We start from the raw sequence: 22,222 nt of genomic DNA, 5'->3' as shown, positions 1-22,222 counted from the left end.
GCAGGCCGGGAGCTCGCGCGCACGCCGCCGGGTGATCGCAGACAGGCAGGCCTATATTTAGATCTTTAATCCTGGATTTTAGTGCAGTCCATAGTGAAAGGTAAGGGTCTAGTTTTAATCTTTTGCAGGTTGAGATCCAGTTTTTCCAACACCATTTATTAAAGAGGCTATCTTTCCTCCAGTGGGGATGGTCAGCTCCTTTGTCAAAGATAAGGTAGCTGAATGCATCTGGAGTTCTGTTTGTGTCTTCCAATCTATTCCACTGATCCTCAGGTATGTTTCTTTGTCAGTACCATGCTGTTTTTATCACAGTGGCTTTGTAGTATAGTTTCAAATTGGGAATTGTTATACCTGATGCCATGTGTCTGTTGCCCAGGTGGCTTTTGCTATTCTAAGTCTCTTATGGTTCCAAATAAATTTTTGGATTCTTCTTTCTAGTTCTGTGAGGTATAGTGTTGGGATTTCGATTGGTATTGCATTGAATCTGTATAGCAGTTTTGGTAGTATGGCCATTTTCACTATGTTGATTCTTCCTACCCAGGAGCAGGGGATATCTTTCCATTTTCTTACATCCTCCTCAATCTCTTTTTTTCAGAGTGCTGTAGTTTTCAGTGTAGAGGTCTTTTGCTTCTTTTTTTAGATTGATTCCCAGATACTTCATTTTTGTGGGTGCTATTGTGAAAGGAACTGTTTCCTTAATTTCTTTCTAAGTGAGTGTTATTGGTGTACAAGAAGGCTATTGATCTTTGGGTGTTGACCTTGTATCCAGCTACTCTGCTAAACATGTCAATTAAGTCGAGAAGTCTTTTGGTGGAGTTTTTTGGGTCCTCAATGTAGAGTGTCATATCATTAATAGATAATGAAAGTTTAACTTCTTCCTTTTCTGTCTTTATTGCTTTATTTCTCTTGTCTAATTGCTATGGCTAATGTTTCCAGAACTATATTGAAGAGGAGTGGTGATAATGGGCATCCTTGTCTTGTTCCTGATTTTAAAGTGAAGGTTTTCAGTTTTTGGCCATTTAATATGATGTTGGCTGTTGGTTTTTCATAGATAGCCTTTATTAAGTTGAGACATAGACCATCTATTCCAATTTTTTGCAGAGTTTTTATGATGAATAGGTGTTGAATTTTGTCAAATGCTTTTTCTGCATCTATCGAGAGGATCATGTGGCTCTTGTCCTTGACTTTGTTAATATAATGTATTATATTTGTTAATTTACATATGTTGAAACATCCTTGCATCCCTGGAATAAATCCAACTTGGTCAAGATGTATGATCTTGATGATTCTCTGTATTCTGTTTGCTAGTATCTTATTGAGGATTATTTCATCTATATTCATTAAGGAGATTGGTATATAGTTCTCTTTTTTAGTTACATCTTTCCCAGGTTTGGGAATCAAAGTGATATTTGCTTCCAGGAATGAATTTGGAAGTATTTCTTCTCTTTCAATTTCATTGAAAAATCTGAACAGTAATGGCAGTAGATCTTCTCTAAATGTCTTGTAAAATTCAGCACTGAATCCATCAGGACCTGGGCTTTTCTTTTTTGGTAAGTTTTTAATTACATTTTCAATTTTACTGATTGTGATTGGGGTGTTTAAAATGTTTTTATCTTCTTCATTCAACTTTGGTAATTCATAGCTATCTAGAAATCTGTCCATTTCTCTTGTGTTTTCCATTTTATTAGAGTACAGGTTCTCATAGTATGTATTAATGATCCTCTGGATTTCTGTGGGATCTGTTGTGACTTCACCTTTTTCATTCCTGATTTCATGATTCTGAGCCTTTTCTTTCCTTTTTTTGATAAGGTTTGCTAAGGGTTTATCAATTTTATTTATTCTTTCAAAAATCAACTCTTTGATTCATTTATTTTTTGTATCATTTTCTTAGTTTCCATTGCATTGATTTCTGTTCTGATCTTTATAATTTCTTCTCTTGTTTGACCTTTGGGTTTTTCTTGCTCTTATTTCTCTAAGAGTCTAAGAGTCATTGTTAGGTTGTTTATTTGAGCTTGCTCTGTTTTCCTAATGTCGGCATTCAGTGCTATGAATTTTCTACGTAGAACTGCTTTCATTGTGTCCCATAGATTCCTGTATGTTTTATTGGCATTTTCATTTATTTGTAAAAACTGTCTGATTTCTTCTTTAATTTCCTCTGTGATCCATTGATTGTTCAGGAGAGTGTTGTTCAATTTCCATGTGTTTGTGAAGTTCATATGATTTCTTATGCTATTGATCTCCAGCTTTACTGCAGTGTGATCTGATAATATACAGGGAATAACTTCAATTCCTTTGCATTTATTCAATCCTGTTTTGTGAGCTAGTATGTGATCAGTCTTGGAGAATGACCCATGTGCAGCTGAAAAGAATGTATATTCTGATTTTGTAGGGTGGAACACTCTATAGACGCCTAATAAATTCATACCTTCAAAAGCTTGGTTCAGTTCTATTATTTCATTGTTGATTTTTTGCCTAGATGATCTGCCAATTTGTTATAGTGGGGTATTGACATCCCCCACTAAAATTGTATTAGTGCTTATTTGGTTTTTCATGTTACTTGATATTTGTTTTATATAGTTGGGGGCATTTATATTTGGTGCATATATGTTTATGATTGTTAACTCTTCCTCTTGAATTGTTCCCTTTGCAAGGATGTAGTGGCCTTCTTTGTCTCTCTTAATCAGTTTTGGTTTGAAGTTTGCTTTGTCTGTGAATAAGATTGTTACCCCTGCTTTTTTCTGGGCTACTGTCATGTGGAGAATTGTTTTCCATCCTTTCACTTTCAATCTCTGGGCTTCTTTTTGCATTAGGTGTGTTTATTGTATACAACATATTGTTGGAGTTTGCTTCTTAATCTATTCTGCCAATCTATTTCTCTTGATTGGTGAATTGAGGCCATTGACATTGACAGTTATAACTGATATGTACTGACTTATTATTGTCATGCTATTGTCCTTTTGTTGACTCTTTATTTTTTGTCCTCTTATTTTAGTTTCTTGCCTTGGCTATTTGATTTGCTCTGTTGGGCCTCCTGGTGTTGTGATCTTTGTTGTCTTTTTCTAGGATATTGTTTAAAATTCTATGTAGTGCTGGTTTAGTATTCATGAAGTTTCTCAAGTGTTCTTTGTCATGGAAGTATCTTATTTTTCTATCCATTTTGAAAAGAGAGTTTTGTAGGATACATCAGTCCAGGTTGGAGGTTGTTTTCTTTTAGAACTTGAAATACCTCACTCCAGGCTCTCCTTGACTTAAGAGTTTGTTTTGAAAAGTCTGCTGTGATTCTGATGGGCTTTCTTTTCCATGTGATTTGTTTCTTTTCTCTTACTGCATGTAGTATTTTGTTCTTCTGTTGGGTTTCTGGGATCTTGATTATTATATGTTTAGGTGTAGATTTTTTTTTATCATGGCTAGTTGGTGTCCTATATGCCTCACTTATCTGTATGTATAATTCTCCTTTGTTTGGGAAGTTTTCTGTCATTAATTCTTTGAACAGCTTTCTTAAGTCATTTGCATTTTCTCCTGGTACTTCATGGATACCCATCAGTCTTATGTTATTCTTCTTTGCATCATCTAGGATTTGTTGGATCGGTTTCTCATGTTCCCTTACTGTTTTTAAGAGACCTCTCTTTTCATGTTTATTGTCTGTTATCCTATCTTCTATATTTGAGATTCTATCTTCACAATGTTTTATTCTGTTGCATATGCCTTCAATCGAGTTTTTAATCTCCTGGATATCTGTTTGAATCTTTTTAATGGATTCCATTTCTTTCCTATTTTGGGAGTTCATTGTTTCCATTGCTTTCTTATTCTGGGCCTTCATGGTTTCTATTATGTTCATAAACTCATCTGTTTTTTTGTCAGTTTCTTTTCTGGAGTCTCGAATCATGTCTTTCATTTTGCTCACCATCTCTATGGTTATCTGGAAAATAATTTCTGTTTTGAGTATTTCTAGAGCTTGATTGATCAGTTCTTTTACTTCCTGTGCTGTGAGTTCTGAGTGTCCTGGAGGTTCACTATCTGGTTTTTCATCCTCCTTTGCCCTACTGTTTGCCATTGGTGGACTGGAAGTCTGTTTTTGTAGCTTGCTTAAGTGTTTTCTCATCTTTATTTTTGCTGTTGGGTTGCCCTTGATTCAATCTCTTGGTCATTAAATCTTCCTGATATTGTTGCATCCCAGTCTTTTATTCTCTAATGACTTATAGACCTTCTCATTTTCATAATTGAGAAAACAACTCATCAAATCAATTCCTATCCTTTATCCCTATGGATACAAACAGGAACATAATAGGATCAATCACCACCTATTATAGCCCACCATGCCTCTGCAGAGTGCATCCAAGGACTGGCTCAATCAGGGGATCTGATAGCTGGGGGGTGTTGTGACAGTGTTCAGTTGCACCCTCGTGGCTACCCTCCTGGTGCTGTGTCAGAGCCAGTCACTGGTGCCCACTGGAAATGGCACGGACCACACAGCAGAGGTGGCTCTGAGTCCAAGCTGGGGCAATGATGCAAAACTCAACCTCCTGAAACTGTGTCGGAGCCAATCACTGGGACTCACTGGAAACGGTGTAGCTCCAGAGGAGACCCATACTTCAGGCCAGGCCACACAGCAGAGGTGGCTCTGAGTCCAAGCCGGGGTGATGATACAAAACTCACCCGCCGAGCGCTGTGTCGGAGCCAATCACTGGCACCCGCTGGAAACAGCCTGACTCCAGAGAAGGCCTGTAATTCAGGCTGGGCCGTGCAGCACAGGTGGCTCTGAGTCCAAGCCAGGGCGATAATGCAAAACTCACTCACCTGGAGCTGTGTCCTTACAGTTTCTATTACATTAAATCAAACCTAATACCATATGACAAAATATATATTTATCTGTTCTGTTGTGGTTTGTGTCTAGATGTCCCCCCAAGCATCATGCAGTCATAGTGGAGGTTTTCACAAGTTGCTGGATCTGGAGTGTGGGAACCTGGGATCAAGGCTGTGTGATTACTAAATTACTTATTGAGTTGGTACAGTTCTGCTTAGGATTAGCAGTACCACAACCTAGATGTGAGTGCTAAGGGTGGGTTGGCTGGATAAGATATAAGCGACAGAAAGAGAGTCACTGGTTGCTTGTTGCTTACTATTTGCTGCCATGCTGCTTTTGCTTACCATAAGCCATTTCTTCTGTGCTGTGCCACCCTGTTTTGGACCCTGCCAATTATGAACTGAAACCTTTATGAACTGTGAGCCAAATAAACCTGTCTTCTTTTAACTTTGATTGTCAGGTATATTGTCTCAGTAATGTGAAAAGTAAGACATATTCATTTCATTCAAAAAAAAATTCTGAGAATGAGCTAAGTACTACTTACTAGGCACCATGCTGAATACTGAGAAGTGGTGACAACAAAATAAATTAGACATATTCCCTGCATGATGCACTCACAGGTTAAAGGTGGAGATGAACATGAAAATACAATTCACAATGAACGGTGTTGGTGAGATAGTTTTAAAAGTAAAAAAGATAAGTTAAAGTACTCCAAAAATCTTAACTTGGAAATTATGCAAAACTACCTACAGACAAGATTTGAACCTGCCTTTGAAGGATGGATGGAATTGCAGCAGTTTAGAGGTGGGATTGTTCCAGACCTAGGACACAGTAAGCCCTAAAGAATGGAGTCATGGGAGAGCATAGAATCAAAGAATGTTTCCTGTGATTATTGAAAAGGAATGGTAGTAGGGGGATGTAGCTGTAGAAAAAAACTTGATAAAGTAAAGTGCCTTATTACACCCTACTTAGATTAAGAGAATTAATCCCATAACAATGGATCACATTGAAGGTTTTGTAAGTAGTGATATTAAGAATGGTGTTACTAGATTTTTCTTTAGGAAGATTATTGTAGAAACACATGCCTGGGTAAGGGACCATTATGATAAGCTGACAAAAAAAGATGAAGATATGAACAAGGCAAAGGACAGTATATTAACTCCTGTCATTTTAGTTCCACCAAATTTGTCCAGCCAACCACTAACTATCTGCATATTAACTGGCATGGACCAACAGTTAATGCATGAATCAATCATGCTAGATTGACTCCATACAATCTAGTATGGTACCACAATATCATTCCTTATTAAATAGCAGCTCTTGAAAATAGTCTTGGCTACTAACATTTAGGTAAATTTAGAGTTTGGTTTCAGGCAGCAGACATTGTGAACATCTCTGTGGCACTTTACTGTCTACTTTACTTGCATACTTGGGTTTTCTCTATACTGACATTGACCTGCCAAGACCAGTAGCATCCAAGAATTCTATTCTATACTCTTACCTGATAAGGTAGAGCTTTTTCCCCTACCTCATGTCTGCTCAACACACTTCTGTATTTCCAAATTGTCCTTTAAGGATATGTATCACTCAGAATAATCTTGTCATCATTTTGGTGTCAGGTTTCTGATGCTACACATGACTTATCATGTATTTCTGGAACAGAGTTCTAATCAAATCCTGATGACTCTGTGTGTGTGTGTGTGTGTGTGTGTGTGTGTGTGTGTGTGTGTGTGTGTGTGTGTGTGTGTGTGTGTGTGTGTGTGTGTGTGTGTGTGTGTGTGTGTGTGTGTGTGTGTGTGTGTGTGTGTGTGTGTTTTGTTTTGCTTTTTGTACTGGGGGTCAAACTCAGATCCTTGCACTTGTGAGGCAGGCAATGGAACCACTGAGCTATATCCCCAGCCTCAACTGTGTTTTTGATCAAAGATAATTTTATTGTTATGAGCAGCATCTCTCTGGGAGGGCTGTTTCTATTTGTCCATTTCCCATATCACCATCTGTCTTTCTTGTCTATATATACCCTTCTGGTACTGGATGGAGACATCATGATAATTCCTTATGTAAAATGACAAATAAAACTAAATAAGAGGCAGAATGAAGATGAGTTAATGACAAATAAGTCAAATTGTAGCAAAAGAACAAAAGAAATTCATTTTTCCTTGACACCCAACAAACAGGCCATATTTTCTTCTGATGCTTCTTTGAAATTACAAAGGGAAGACAGAAAATGCCATGTTACAGTTCTATATCTTTTTTACTGCATCATACTAGAAGCAACTTTTTAAATTAAATTTGGAATTTGTTCATCATTTTTATAGAGTAGACTTATTTTATTGCAATGGTTTAATAATGTTTGAATTCACACACCAATTGCATATATCCATGCATAAATATACATGGTCATATTCAAATTCAGACCTTTTAAAAAATAAAAGTGGGAAACTCCAAAGAAAATGTGGTAACTTTCCAAGAATTTCACTGTTCTTTAATTTCAAATATTGACCTTTTTCTGGAAATCTACCATTGTTTAAATTGTGCACCAAGCTGTGTTCTCTGCTGAAACATTCAAAATCAGAGACATGTTTCTGTACATATTTTTAAGGGTTATTCATATTTTGTTTGAAAGTTGCAATAAATCAACTTAATTTGAATTACTCCATAAGCACATATGCTCCTATAAACTTTCCCTTTGAATATAAACCATAAGGATACACTTTCCCTTTAATCTCTTTTTCTGTTTCAGTGCTGTTTCAAAAACTCAGTAAGTGTTTATTTGTTTTGTACATGTATTCATTCATTTACCTTTTGGCAAAAATATATTGCATGTCTATTATGTGACAAATCCTATGCTGGAAAGTGTGGATAAAGTAAGATAAATGGGACATGAACTATATGATCAAAGTACTCTCACTCGGGTAGAATGAATATTATCGTGTATTTTTAATGGACTGATTAGTTTATGAAGCATTTCCAAATTAATTCTTGCATTCACATGTCTTTATAACAACCTGATGAGTTATACAAGGTAGATATTATAACACTATTTTACAGATGAAAAACTTCATCTTCTATTAAATCTTATTTCATTATCAGTTAGTTACAGTGGGTTGCAAATGGAATACTATGAAAATTACCAGGGAGGCTATTAAAAATTACCAATCATAGGCCCATGTCCAAAAATTCATGATTTTTTTTTTTTGGTCTTGATTGGGGTCTGTAAATGAGTGTAGTTTTAAAGTTCATAAGATGGGGTTGGGAATTTAGTTTAGTGGTTCCACAACCTGCCTCACAAGCACAAGGTTCCAAGTTCAATCCCTGGTACCAAAAAAATAAGTTCATAAAATGATCCCACTGTGGAGCCAAGGTTGAGACGCACAGCTCTATCATTATTGAACTGGTAGTAGTTCTCCTTGGGACCATTCTCCTTCCTGTCTCTGAGTTTCTATTCCTTTGTCTCCATACTTTTTACTTTACAATTGTTATGGTTTTGATCTGGAACAGCCTCATTCTTCCTAAAAGAGTTAAAGACATCATGTAACAGTGATACATGCATATCCATGTTTATAGCAGAACAATTCATGACATCTAAACCTTGGAAAATGACTATATGCCAATTAACAATGAATGGACAAAGAAAGTGTGATATTTATATATAGTGAAGTACTACTCCACCTTGAAGAAGGATAAATACGAATCATTCATAGGTGAATGGATGTGCCTTGAGACCATAATATTAAGTGAAATAATCCAAACACAGAAATTTAAATGCCACATAATTTCTCTAAAATGAAAAACTCAAACTATAAAAAAGTCAAAATAGGGATTCAATATGGCTAAATAGAGGAGGAGTCACATTAAATCTACTCAGACAAAAATCATCTAAAAACATGGGTAATTGGAAGAAATGCAGGGACATATATCCTGATGCCAAAATCAATCTGAAATAAGAGATTAGTAGATCAAATAAAAGATAGGCATAGGAATTCATAAAATAGCGTATCATTCCATAAAAGCTACCTGCAGCATGGACAGCACCAAGCAAAAATTGCTGTACTTGGAAGTCTCCAAAAAACTGATAGACTGAAAAAGCACAGTTAACTCAAGCCACACAGGATAGATTTGAGGGAAAAGGCCCCTTACCTGTTTTGCCTCCCTCCACACAGAGGACACTGCAGTCTAGCAGCAAGAGTCAAGCCTCAAAGGGGATGTATTTTTCTTTCTCTCTCTCTTTCTTTTTTCTTTTCTCTTATTTTTCTTTCCTTCCTCATTTCTCTCATTTATTGCTCCTGTTTTTGTCCTATTCTGTTATTTTCTTGATTTTATGGTTAAAAGAATGTGAATACAATTTTGAGTTGTCCTGTTGCTGTCAGTTGGTTATGTTCTTGTTTCTGCTCCTTTCTTCTCTCTTTTCCTCCTGTCTTCACCAGTTTCACAAAGTTTGCCTGATCCTCCTGTGAACTCTAGCCCTACTTCTAACCTCCCCTACTAACTCTCTATCCCCCCACAACTTCTTCTAACTCTTCTTCCCAGGGGGATGAAGCCAACATATTTAAAAGATTATTAACCATAATTTCTGGTTGGTCATTGATTTTGAGATACAACCACAACTCTAGTTCATGCATATAAAGGTGCAGAATCATAGCTACCAAAATGTGTCCTTTTCTAAGCTGTGTTTGATGTTATTGTTGTTGATGATTGTATTTCTTTGGCCAAGGTGATGTGATTGTGCTAGTCAGTTTCCTTCACTGGTATACCAAGATTTAGATCTCTTAAAACCCATTACATACTTAAAATCCAAAGGCCAACTATACCAGGAAGAAAATCCAAGAAGTTCCCCATTCCCAAAGGGCTCTAAATACTACCAACAAACATACTTGCAATAAGCAATTTACAAGCAGCAAATTAAATAAAAAACTTCAACAATAACAAAAAAATACAAATGAGAAGACACCTATACAAGATGCAAAACCAGACTTGCAAATGAACAAAGGGAAATCCAGGGGGTGAGATGGAACAAACCAAAATTCAACAACCTGGACTCCCTGAACAAACAACAAAAGAGGATCTGGAAAAAATGAAATCAGAAATAATTTCTCTGATAACAAAAGAGATGGTGGCCATAGTGAAATACATGGTTAATAACAATAGAGAAGACACAGCTAAAAACAGTAGAGGAGCTGAGGAGCATGATGGAATCCCAGCAAAGGAAAGAAATGGAATCCATAAAAAAGATTCAAATAGATAACTAGAAGATCAGAAGCTCCATTGAAAGTTTATGCAGCAAAAATGAGCCAAGATGAGAGGATAGAATATCACAAATAGAAGACAAGATTGCAATTAGTGACTAAGAAAAGAAAGATTTCTTAAAAATAGCAAGGAAACATGAGATAAATCCAGTAGCTGCTAGATGATGCAAAGAAGAATAACATAAGAGTGATTAGAGTTAATGAAGAAACTAGAGATAACACAAACAAATAAAAAAACTATTTACTTTGTGGTGCACACCTGTCCCAGCACTTAGAAGGCTGAGACAGGAGGATTGCTGTGAGTTTGAGACCAGCCTGCACTACATAGTGAGTTCCAGGAGAATTTCAACTACATAGTGAGACCCTATCTCAAAAAAATAAACAAACAAACAAAAAACTTGTTTACTGTAGTAATGACAGAGAAGTTCCCGAGCAGAGGTAAAGAATTTGACATACAGAAAAGTGAGGCATATAGGACTCCAGGTACCCATGATCAAAAAAGGTCTACACCTAGGCATATAATAATCAGGATTCCAGAAATCAAACAGAGGAACAAAATATTACAAGTAGTTAGAAAAAAGAAACAAATCACATACAAAGGAAAGCCCATCAGAATTTCAGCAGACTTCTGGGAAAACCCTTAAATCTAGAAGAGCCTGGAGTGGACTATTTCAAGCCCCTGAAAAACAAACATTCAATATCAATGAAGAAATAACATATTTTCATGACAAAAAAAAACCTGAGGAACTTCATGCATACTAAACCAGCACTCCAAAAATTTTTACACAATATCCTAGAAAAATACATACTGCATGAAGCCCAACAGAATGAAACCATAGGCAAGAGAAGAAATTAGATGCAAAGGGGGTGTGAAATCCAACAACATGACAAGATCATGATAAGGATAAGTCAATACATATCGACTATAATCATTAGTGTTAATGGTCTCAATTCATCAATCAAAAGAAATAGGCTGACAGAATGGAATCAATAAACAAGATGTAACAACATGCTGCATACAAGAATTACACTTAATTAAAAAAGAACTCATAATACTTGAAAGAGCTGGGCTAGAGTTCTATTTGACCCAGCCATCCCTCTGTGGGTATCTTTCCAAAGGAATTAAAGGAATCATATCATAGTGATATATGTGGACCTATATTTATAGTGGCACAGTTTGTAATAGTTAAAACTTGAAAACAGCCCCTTTGCCCATCAGTTGAACAGTGGGTAAAGAAGTGATTTTTCTATAAAATGGAATACTATTCAGCCATAAAGAATGGGAAATTAGATTCATTCATAGGAAAATGGATACCTATTGAGGATATACTCCTAAGTGAAATAAATAAGTCACACATGTGTAAATTCCAAATAGTTTCTCTGGTGTGAAAAACTATAATAATACATAAGTTCCTAATGATATAATTGACAGTGTGAAATAGGAAGAAAAGGGCTAAAGGTATAGGAAACGTGAGAGGGGTAGGGGAAAGGCAATAAGGGAAAAATGTGAGAAAATTAAAAAATGGAAATAGAGTATTTGTAAATGGGGAGGGTAGGAAAGGATGAAGGGAGGGCAGGGACAAGGGGAAAAATGAGAACCAAGACCTGTCATGTAAAGGTACAAGATCCCAATGATGAATGTAACTGTACTGTATACCTAAAATGTACCAACACTCAATGAGAGAGAAAAAAAAGTACTCATAGACTGAAAGTCAAAGGGTAGAAAACAATACTCCATGGGTCAAGAACTCAAAAATAAGGAGAAGCTATCATTTTCATACACAAAATGGAACAGCCCCCCATAAAAGGGCAGCACAGGTACATAAGCTTAAGCCATAGGCCTGCCATACCATCAGCCATAGCAAGAGAGCTACACAGGCACATAAGTGACAGCCAGATGCTTAAACTAATTAAAAGACATAAAGAAATTCACTACAACTTTGTAAAGGGAACAATCCAAGAGGAAGAGCTGACAATTATAAATATATATGCACCAAATACTTATTCACCCAACTATATAAAACAAATATTAATGGATATGAAAAATCCAATAAGCACTACTACAATAATAGTGGGGGACCTCAATAACTCACTCTCACAAAAAGACAGATCAACTAGATAAAAAAAAAATATTACAACTCAACCAAACTCTTGAGTAGATGTTTACAGAGTGTTCTGCACCACAGAATCAGAATACACATTAATTTTAGTTTCACATGGGTCATTCTCCAAAGTAGATCACATAGTTGCTCATATAACATGTTTAAGTAAGTGCAAAAAATGATACAGTTATCCACTGTATCTTATCAGATCATAGTGTGATGAAATTGGAGACCAATAGCAAAAGAAGTCACAAGAACTGAATTAACATATGGAAATTGAACAACACCCTCCTGAACAAACAATGGGTCACATAGGAAATTAAAGAAGAAAGCAGGCAGTTTCTACAATTAAATGACAATGACAATACAACATATTGAAATTTATGAGACACAACAGAAACAGTCTCATGAGAGAAATTCATGGCATTTAATGACCATATTAAGAAAAAAACAGCCAGCTCAAATAAACAACCTAATGCTGAACCTCCAGCTTCTAGAAATATAAGAGCAAGACAAACCCAAAGCCCATACAAGGGAAGAAACTACAAAGGTCAGAGTGGAATGGAGTAAATGGAGACTAAGAGAATGACACCAAAAAAGTTAATCAAACAAAGAATTAGTTTCATAGAGTTGGAAATTTAGCTCAGTGGTTCTGCTGACTGCCTTGCAAAAATTGGTTCTTCAAAAGAATAAAGAAAATTGATGAACCCTTAGCCAACTTTATAAAAAAGAAAAGAAAGAAAAGAACAAAATCCATGCCATTAGGAATTAAAAGGGGAAAATTACAATTGATCCAACAGAAATCAAGATTGTCAACACCTACTTTGGGAACCTATATGCCAATAAGATGGAAAACACAGACAAATTAGACAGATTTCTAGAAACATATGAATTACTGAAGTTGAATGAAAAAGACCCGACAATTCTAAACAACCCAATATCAAAGCAAAGAAATTGAAAACATAATTAAAAACTTACCAAAAATATAAAGCCCAGATCCTGATGGCTTCACTGCTGAATTTTACAAGACATTTAGAGAACAGTTACTGCCACTACTGTTCAAACTCTTTAATGAGACAGGCCTGCCATACAATCCATAAGTGCATGCAGATCCTGGGGAGCATCTGTGTGGAGCAGAGATGTGCAGCTTCAGGGGATCTTAGTGAGAGCCCTTCCCAAACCCCAGGGGTGCAGACACACCCACCCAAGCCAACAGCCCACCCATAAAAGAGCAACACAGGTACAAAAGCTTCAGTCATAGGCCTGCCATACCATCAGCCATAGCCAAGGGCCCACTGAAAGAGAGCTACATAGGCACATAAGGGACAACCAGATGCTTTCCCTGATACCATTGATAAATGTGTGGAGACCCTAGACAGAAGCCTGTTTAGACAACTAGAATTGGGATACAAAGCCCCCAGCCAACGGCATACCTAGATTTCATCCCAGGTGTGCACAGGACCCACCAGAAGCTCACCCAGACAACAGGTCAGCTCAGAAGTCCAACATTTAAAACCCAGGAATTGGTATACTGTTAAGCAGCAGAATAAAAGCTGCTCAGTAGCTTGCTGAGAATTGAAGACCACAGGGTGAGCAACATGTTCCCTAAACAGAGGCACAGTAGGCTGTATCTGTTGAAATGAGAAGACATGGAAATACTTGTCAAAACCAGACTTCCAGATCACCTAAGGCAACCCCAAAAGGAAACAAGATAGAACAATCTGATACTCAACAATCTGGAATCCATGAACTGGCAACAAAAGAGGTCCTGGAAAAAATGAAGTCAGAAATAATTTCTCAGATAACAGCAGAGATTGTGCCATACTGCAAGACATGATTAATAAATCTAGAGTGGACACAGATAAAAATATACAAGAGCTGAGGAACATGACAAAATCCAAACATAGGAAACAAATGAAATACATAACACAGATTTAAACAGATTTCCATGAGATTTAAAACTCCATTGAAAGTTTACACAGCAGAATGAGCTAATGCGAGGACAGAATTTCAGATACAGAAGATAGGATTTTAATTAGTGACCAGGTAAAGAGAAAATTCTTAGAAATAGTAAGGGACTATGAGAAAACACTCCAGCAGCTGTTAGATGATGCAAAGAAGAATAACATAAGACTGACTAGAGTTAATGAAGAAGCAGGAGAGTACAGATGACAGAAAAAACAGATCACAGAAGTAATGGCAGAAATCTTCCCAAGTAGGGAAAAACAACCTGACATAAAGATGAGTGAGGCACATAAAACTCCAACTAGTCATGATTAAAAAAATCTACAAATAGGCATATAATAGTTAAAATTTGAGAAACCTAAAGAAAAACAAAATTCAACAAGCAATTAGAGAAAAGAAACAAATCACATACAAAGGAAAGCCTATCAGTATCACAGTAGACTTCTCAACACAAACCCTCAAGGCAAGAAGAGCCTGGAGTGAAAACAACCTAAAGAAAAACAATCTCAAATCCAGATTGATGTACCCTGAAAAAGTATCTTTCAAAATGTTGGAAAAATAAGATACTTTCATGACAAAGAGCACCTGTGGAACTTCATGAATGCTAAACCAGCACTTCAAAATTTTTTAAACAATATCCTAGGAAAAGACAATGAGGATCACAGCCCAAGGACACCCAGAAGAATGAATCCATCAAACATGACAAAAAGTTAAATACAAAAGGGGAGAATCCAACAAAAAGAAAGTCACGCAAGGTAAGTCAATACTTGTCAGTTACACTCATCTATGTTAATGGTCTCAATTCACCAATCAAACTAAATAGACTGGCAGAATAAGTCAAGAAGCAAGATCCAACAACATGATGCATACAAGAAACACACTTAATTCAAAAAGAAACTCATAGACTGAAAGTTAAAGGTGGAACCAGAAAAAAAAAGCAGGAGTAGCTATCCCCTTTTCAGATCAAGTGGACTTCAAACCAACACTGATTAAGAGAGACAAAGAAGGACATCCTTATAAAGGGAACAATACACAAGGAAGAAATGGCAATAATTAATATATATGATCCAAACACTAGTGTGCCCAACTATATAAAACAAATACTAATGGGCATGAAAAAATCATATAAGCACTAACAAAACAGAGTCAATGAAGAAACAGGAGAGAGTGCAGATGACAGAAAAAACAGTTCACAGAAGTAATGGCAGAAATCTTCCCAAGTAGGGAAAAACAACTTGACATACAGATGTAGTAGGGGGGACCACAATACACCACTGTCACAAATAGACTTACTAAACAAAAATAAATAAAAAATAATAGAAATGAATCAAACTCTTGAACAAATGAACTAAACAGATGTTTACAGAGTGTTGCACCCCACAAAATAAAAATACACATTTTTCACCTGCACATAAGTTGTTCTCCAAAATACACCACATACTCACTCATAGAACACATCTAAGTGCAAAGATATTGAAGTAATCCCCAGTATATAATCAAACCATAGTGTGATGAAATTGGAGATCAATAACAAAAGAAATTGCAAGAATTTCATGAACACATGAAAATTGAACAACACACTTCTTAATAACCCATGGGTCATAGAGGAAATTAAAGAAGAAATCAGACAGTTCCTACAATTAAACAATACAGCATATCAGGATCTATAGGACATAATGAAAGAAGTCTTACAAGGGATATTCACAGCAATTGATACTTATATTAGGAAAACAGAACAAGCTCGACTACACAACGTGATGTGGAACCTCAAGCTTCTAGAAAAAGAAGAGCAAAACAAACCCAAAAGGGAGGAAATTATAAAAATACAGAGAAGAAATCAAAGCAATAGAGACTAAGAGAAAAATGCAAAAATTAAACAAATCAAGAGTTGGTTCTTTAAAAGAATAAACAAAATTGGCAAAACATTAGTCAACCTTATCAAAAAAGGAAAGAAAAGGCCCAAATCCATGCAATTAGGAATGAAAAGGGTGAAATTACAATGGACTCAGCTGAAATCCAGATTATCAATATCTACTTTGAGAGCTTACATACCAATAAGATGGAAAATACAGAAAAAATGGAAAGATTTCTAGATAACTATGAATTACCAAAGTTGAACAAAAATGATCTAAAAATTCTAAATGATCCCTATCAATCAATGAAATTGAAAACATAGTTTAAAACTTACCATCTAAGAATAGCTTGGTTCCTGATGGCTTCACTGATGAATTCTACAAGACATTTAGAGAGGAACTACTGCCAGTACTGTTTAAATTCTTCAATGAAATTGAAAGAGAAGCAATACTCCCCAATTCATTCCTGAAAGCAAGCATCACCTTGATCCACAAAGTGGAGAAAGACCCAGCTGAAATACAGAACTATAGCCCAATCTCACTAATGAACATAGATGCAAAAATCCTTAATAAGATGCTGTCAAATAGGATGCAGAAGATCATTAAGATTATACACCCTGACCAAGTGGGATTCATCCCAGGGATGTAAGGATGTTTTAACATACACAAATCTTTAAATGTAATACCTTATGTTAATAGATCCAGGGGTAAAAAAATCATATGATCATCTCAATAGATGCAGAAAAAGCATTCCACAAAAAATCCAACACAAATTCATGATAAAAACCCTATCGAAAATTGGAATACACAGTCTCTATCTCAATCTAATAAAAGCCATTGATGAAAAACTAATAGCCAGTATCATACTAAATGTTCAAAAACTGAAATTTTTCACACTAAAATCAAGAACAAGACAAGGACATCCAGTATCACCACTCCTGTTCAATATAGCTTTCAAAACATTAGCCATAGCAATTAGACAAGAGAAAGAAATAAAAGGAATAAAGATAGGAAATTAAGAAGTCAAATTGTCATTATTTGCAGATGAAATGATACTCTATATAGAAGACCCCAAGAACAACACTGAAAGTGCTTCAGGCATAATAACCAAATTTAGTAAAGCAGAAAGATACAAGATCAACACACAAAAATAAATAGCTTTTCTGTACACAAAAATCAGACTTACTGAGAGAGACATGTGGCAATCAATTCCTTTCACAATAGCAACCCAAAAATTGAAATAGCTAGGAATCAACCTAACAAAAGAAATCAAAGACCTCCACTCTGAAAACAACAGGACTCTGAAAAAAGAGATTGAAGAGGATATTAGAAATTAGAAAGACTTCCCTTGCTTCTGGTCCTAGTAGGAAGAACCAATATAGTGAATATGGCCATACTTCAAAAAATGCTGCATATATTCAATGTAATCCCAATTGAAATTCCAGCAGCATACTTCAAGAACCTTTTGAAAACAATCCAAAAATGCATTTAGAAGAAGAGACCTAGAATAGGAAAAGCCATTTTAAGCAATAAAGACAAGGTAAAGGGTTTCACAATCCCCAACTTGAAACTATACTACAAAACTACTATGATTTGAGGTGAAATTGAAAGGGAAGCAACACTCCCAAATTCACTCTTGGGAGCAGGTATTAACCTATTACCCAAAACAGAGAAGAACCCAACCAAGAAAGAAAGGTAGAGGTCAATCTTATTAATGAACATAGATGCAAAAATCCTCAATAAGATACTGGAAAACAGAATGCAGTAAATTATCAAGAATGTTATACACAATAAACAAGGAGGATTCATCCCTGGGATTCAAAGATGGTTCAACATATGCAAATCAATAAATGTAATTCACCATATCACCAGAGCCAAAGACAGAAATCACACAATCATTTCAATAGAATTTAACTAAGTCCAACAACCATTCATGATTAAAACTCTACAAAAAATTGGAATAGATGGTGTTTATCTCAATCAGATAAAAGCCATCTATGACAAACCAGTAGTCAATTAGTACTAAATGGTCAAAAAACTGAAAACTTTCACTCTAAAATCAACAAGTCAAGGATGCCCACTATCACCACTCCTTTTCAGTATAGTTCTGAAAACATTAGCCAGAGCAATTAAACAAGAGAAAGAAATAAATGCAATAAAGATAGGAAAGAAGCTAAATTATCACTATTTGCAGCTGACAAGATTATGTAGAAAACCCCATAAATGCTACTAAAAGACTTCTAGATTTAATAGCCAAATTCAGTAGCATATCTGGTTACAAATCAACACTCTAAAATCAATAGCCAGCCCAACTCCATCTTGTGCCTCAATGCCAGTTTTTACCTGTGCTAGAACAAAGTACTTGCACTTGAACAAGGCACCCAAAAGCCCCATATCCTGCTTGGCAGTAAACTTGCTACAGTTGTAGGATGTTTTGTAGCTCACCTAGGGTGTGTGAAACTGCCTTGTGGCTCCCACTAACCTGGCATGGTTCGGCTTCTGTAAGATTCCACTTGCTCTCTCCTGAGCCCTCCTCAAATGAAAGCATGATTTAAAAGGAGAAATCAAACTGCTTCCCATTGAAAAGGAATGCGGGGTTGCTAGCCCCCTCAGCACCCAGTTATAATAAAGGGCTTGAATCTGGCAGAGCGTGGCACATCTCTATTGTTAGAACTTGCTCATTCATAATAGCTTTCCTGCACACAAATAATAAACTCACTGAGAAAGACATTAAGGAAATAACACCTTTCACAATAACATTGAAAAAAATAAAATACTTAGGAATCAGTCTTTCAAAGGAAGTAAAGGTCTTTACATTGAAAATGACAGTGGCCGGGTATTTAGCTCAGCGATTCAGTGGCCTGCCTTGCAAGCTCAAGGACCCAAGTTCAATCCCCAGTACCAAAAAGAGATTGAAGAAGCTATCAGAAAAAGGAAAGGGATGGTGACTTAGTTCAGTGGTGCCACTGCTTGCCTCCAAAGCACAAAATCCTGAGTTTTATCCCTGCTACAAAAAAAAAGTGTGTGTGTCGGGGGGTAGAAAGCGGAACGATATCTCTTGCTCATGTGCAGAAAGAACCAACATAGTAATAGTTTGGCCATACTCCCAAAGCTGTTATACAACTTTAATAAAATACCAATCAAAATACCATTAGCATACTTCTAAAGAAAACATTCTTAAAATTCATTTGGAACCAGAGCATCTCTAGAATAGTGAAAACAATTCTGAGCAACAATGGCATGGCAGAGGGCATCACAATCCCTGACTTGAAACTATACTTTAGAGCTATTGTTATAAAAACAGCAAGGTTCAGCCCAGTGCGGTGGTGCATGCCTGTAATCCCAGCACTTAGGAAGCTGAGGCAGGGGGATTGCTGTGAGTTCAAGATCACCCTGGACTACATAGTGAATTCCAGGTCAGTCTCAACTACATAGTGAGACCCTGTCTCAAAAAACAACAATAACAACAAAACAGCAAGGTTCTTGGGGAAAAAAAAAGAGCCAGATGTGAGGATCAATGGAACAGATAAGATACAGAAACAATCCCAAACACACTCAGCCACCTTATCTTTGACAAGGGGGCCAAACATGTTCACTGGAAGAAAGATAGCCTCTTTTTTTCTTCTTTTTTTGGTACCAGGTATCAAATTCAGGCCCTTGCACATGCAAAGCAGGCAGTGGAACCACTAAACCAAATCCCCAGCCCAAGATAGTCTCTTTAATGAGTGGTGTTGGAAAAACTAGCTTTCAACATACCAAAGACTAAAACTAGACAGATGTTTCTTTCCATGCACCTAACTAAAACCAAAATGGATCAAAGATCTAAATATTAAAACAGAAACACTAAATTTTCTGGAGGAGAGAATAGGTACAATGCTTGAGGACATACATATAAGCAAAGACCTCATGAACAAAACCCCAAATACATGAAAAATACTACAAAGAATTAAAAACTAGGATTTCATCTTTTTAAAAAGGTTTTGCACAGCAAAAGAAATCACCAACAGAGTGAAAAGACCATACACAGATTAGGAAAAAATTTTAGCCAATGTTTCCTCAGACAAAGGACTAATATCTAGAAAATGTAATTAATTGAAAAAAATCAGATCCCCCAAAATTAAAGACAATCTAAAACTGGACATCTGAAATGAATGCACAGGTATCAGATGAAGAAGCACAAGCAGCAAATAAATACATGAAAAAAATATTCAACATCAGGCCAGGGATTTGGCTCAGTGGTTCCACCGCCTGCCTTGCAAGTGCAAGGGCCCAATTTCAATCTCCGATACCAAAAAAAGAAAAAAAAAGTTCAACATCACTGGTCATTGCAGAGATGCAAACCAAAACAACACTGAAATCCCGTCTCACTCCACAAAGAATGGATATTATGAAGAAATCAACCAACAATAAATGATGGTGGGGCTGTGGACAAAAAGGAACACTTCACTGCTTTGGGGAGTGTAAACTGGTACAACTACTGTGGAAGTCTTTGTGGATATTCCTCAAAAAACTCGGATAAGAGATCTCATTTTACTGAGCTAGTTGCCTTCTGAATATCTTCCCAAAAGAATTAAAAGCCTCATACTACAGCAATACATGAGTACCCATCTTTGTAGCAGCATAGTTTGTAATTTCTGAATCTTGGCAATAACCCAAATGCCCATAAACTGATGAATGGATTTAAAAAGATGTAAGCTTTGGAGCCTGGGATTTAGCTTAGTGGTGCTGCAATCTGCCTTGCAAGCTCAAGATCCAGAGTTCAATCCCCGCTACCAAAAAAAAAAAAAAAAAAAAAAAAAAAAAAAAAAAAAAAAAAAAAAAAAAAAAAAAAAAAAAAAAAAAAAAAAAAAAAAAAAAAAAAAAAAAAAAAAAAAAAAAAAAAAAAAAAAAAAAAAAAAAAAAAAAAAAGATGTGGGTTTTAAAAAATATAATGGCATACTATGCTGCCATAAAGAAGGATAAAGCTGAGACATTTGTAGGTAAATGGATGTGCCTTGTGACCATATTGTTAAGTGAAATAAATTGAACACAAATGTGTAAGTATCACATTGTCTCTCTGGTGTGAGAAACTGAAAGTGTAAATAAGGACGAAAATGTATAACAGGAAAAAATTGTTCAAAATTATACTGAATCTGAGATGCTTTGTTAATATTCAAAATGTTTTGTACAAAATATAGGTATAGTATTATTAGGAAATGAGTTGAGGAAAAGATTAGCAATTGAAAATATATTATTTTAAGATCATGATACACATTGTATTTAACATTGTCTCTATTTTGTGTTTTTATATTTTCTTTATTAATACTTGTGTTACATTAAAAATTTTTAAATCACCCAAAAAAGGGCAAAAATAAAAGATAGAAGGAAGGAAGTATGGAGACTGCTTCAAATGGAAAATGGAAGAAGAAAAGGAAGGAGGGGGCAAGAGTGGAGAAGAATGAAAAAAGAATTGGAAGAAATGGACATAGAGCTTTTGCAAATGGGAGGGGAACTAATATATGGAAGGAGCACGGAGGAAAAGAGAACAAAAATGGAACTGGGATGTATTATACCCATGTACCAACTCCCCGCGATGAACACAATCATTACGTGACATAATCATGTACTAATACAAAGAAAAAAATTAAAAGCCTCATGTGTAGAAGGCTTGGTCTTCAGCAGGTGATGATAGTGAGTGGTGGTACAAATTTTAGGAGGTGGGATTAAGTTGAAGAGAATAGTTCACTGGGGAAACAGCTTTGGAAGGTTTATCTTGTTTTCAGACTCTGCCCTGCACCTGCTCTTCCTGCTTTCTCCTTATCCAACTCTCTCCTAGCTTCCTGAAATGAGTTGCTTTGCTCCACCGTGCACTGTCTGCTAGGATGTTTGTCTTCATTTCAGGCCCAAAGCAATGGGATCACAAGCAACTAACTATGAACTGAAACCTCTGAAACTGTGAGCCAAAATTAATCTTTCTTTAAATAAAAGTTGTTTTACCTAGGTATTTTGTCACAGCAAAAGAGAGCACAGAAAGGAAATATTGAACTTTGTTTTTCTAGTGCTTAACCCTGAACACATAGTTTTGAACCATATCTCATATATCTTTTGATTTTGAGTACCCAGCATCGTACCTAATGTTAGTTAAGAGCTCAGTGTTGTTGAATTAACTTCAACATGATCACAAAACATATTAGTTTGTATTATCACTTAGCTAAGCACAAAGGACAAAAATACTCCATATAATTAGCTCAGCTTGTTCACTTTTGTCTCCTCTTC

The sequence above is a fragment of the Fukomys damarensis genome, unplaced genomic scaffold, assembly GCF_012274545.1.
Source record: "Fukomys damarensis isolate Sample0158 unplaced genomic scaffold, DMR_v1.0_HiC HiC_scaffold_24, whole genome shotgun sequence".
Lineage (NCBI taxonomy): Eukaryota > Metazoa > Chordata > Mammalia > Rodentia > Bathyergidae > Fukomys > Fukomys damarensis.
The sequence above is the reverse complement of the archived record's forward strand: the minus strand, read 5'-3'. Positions refer to the sequence as shown.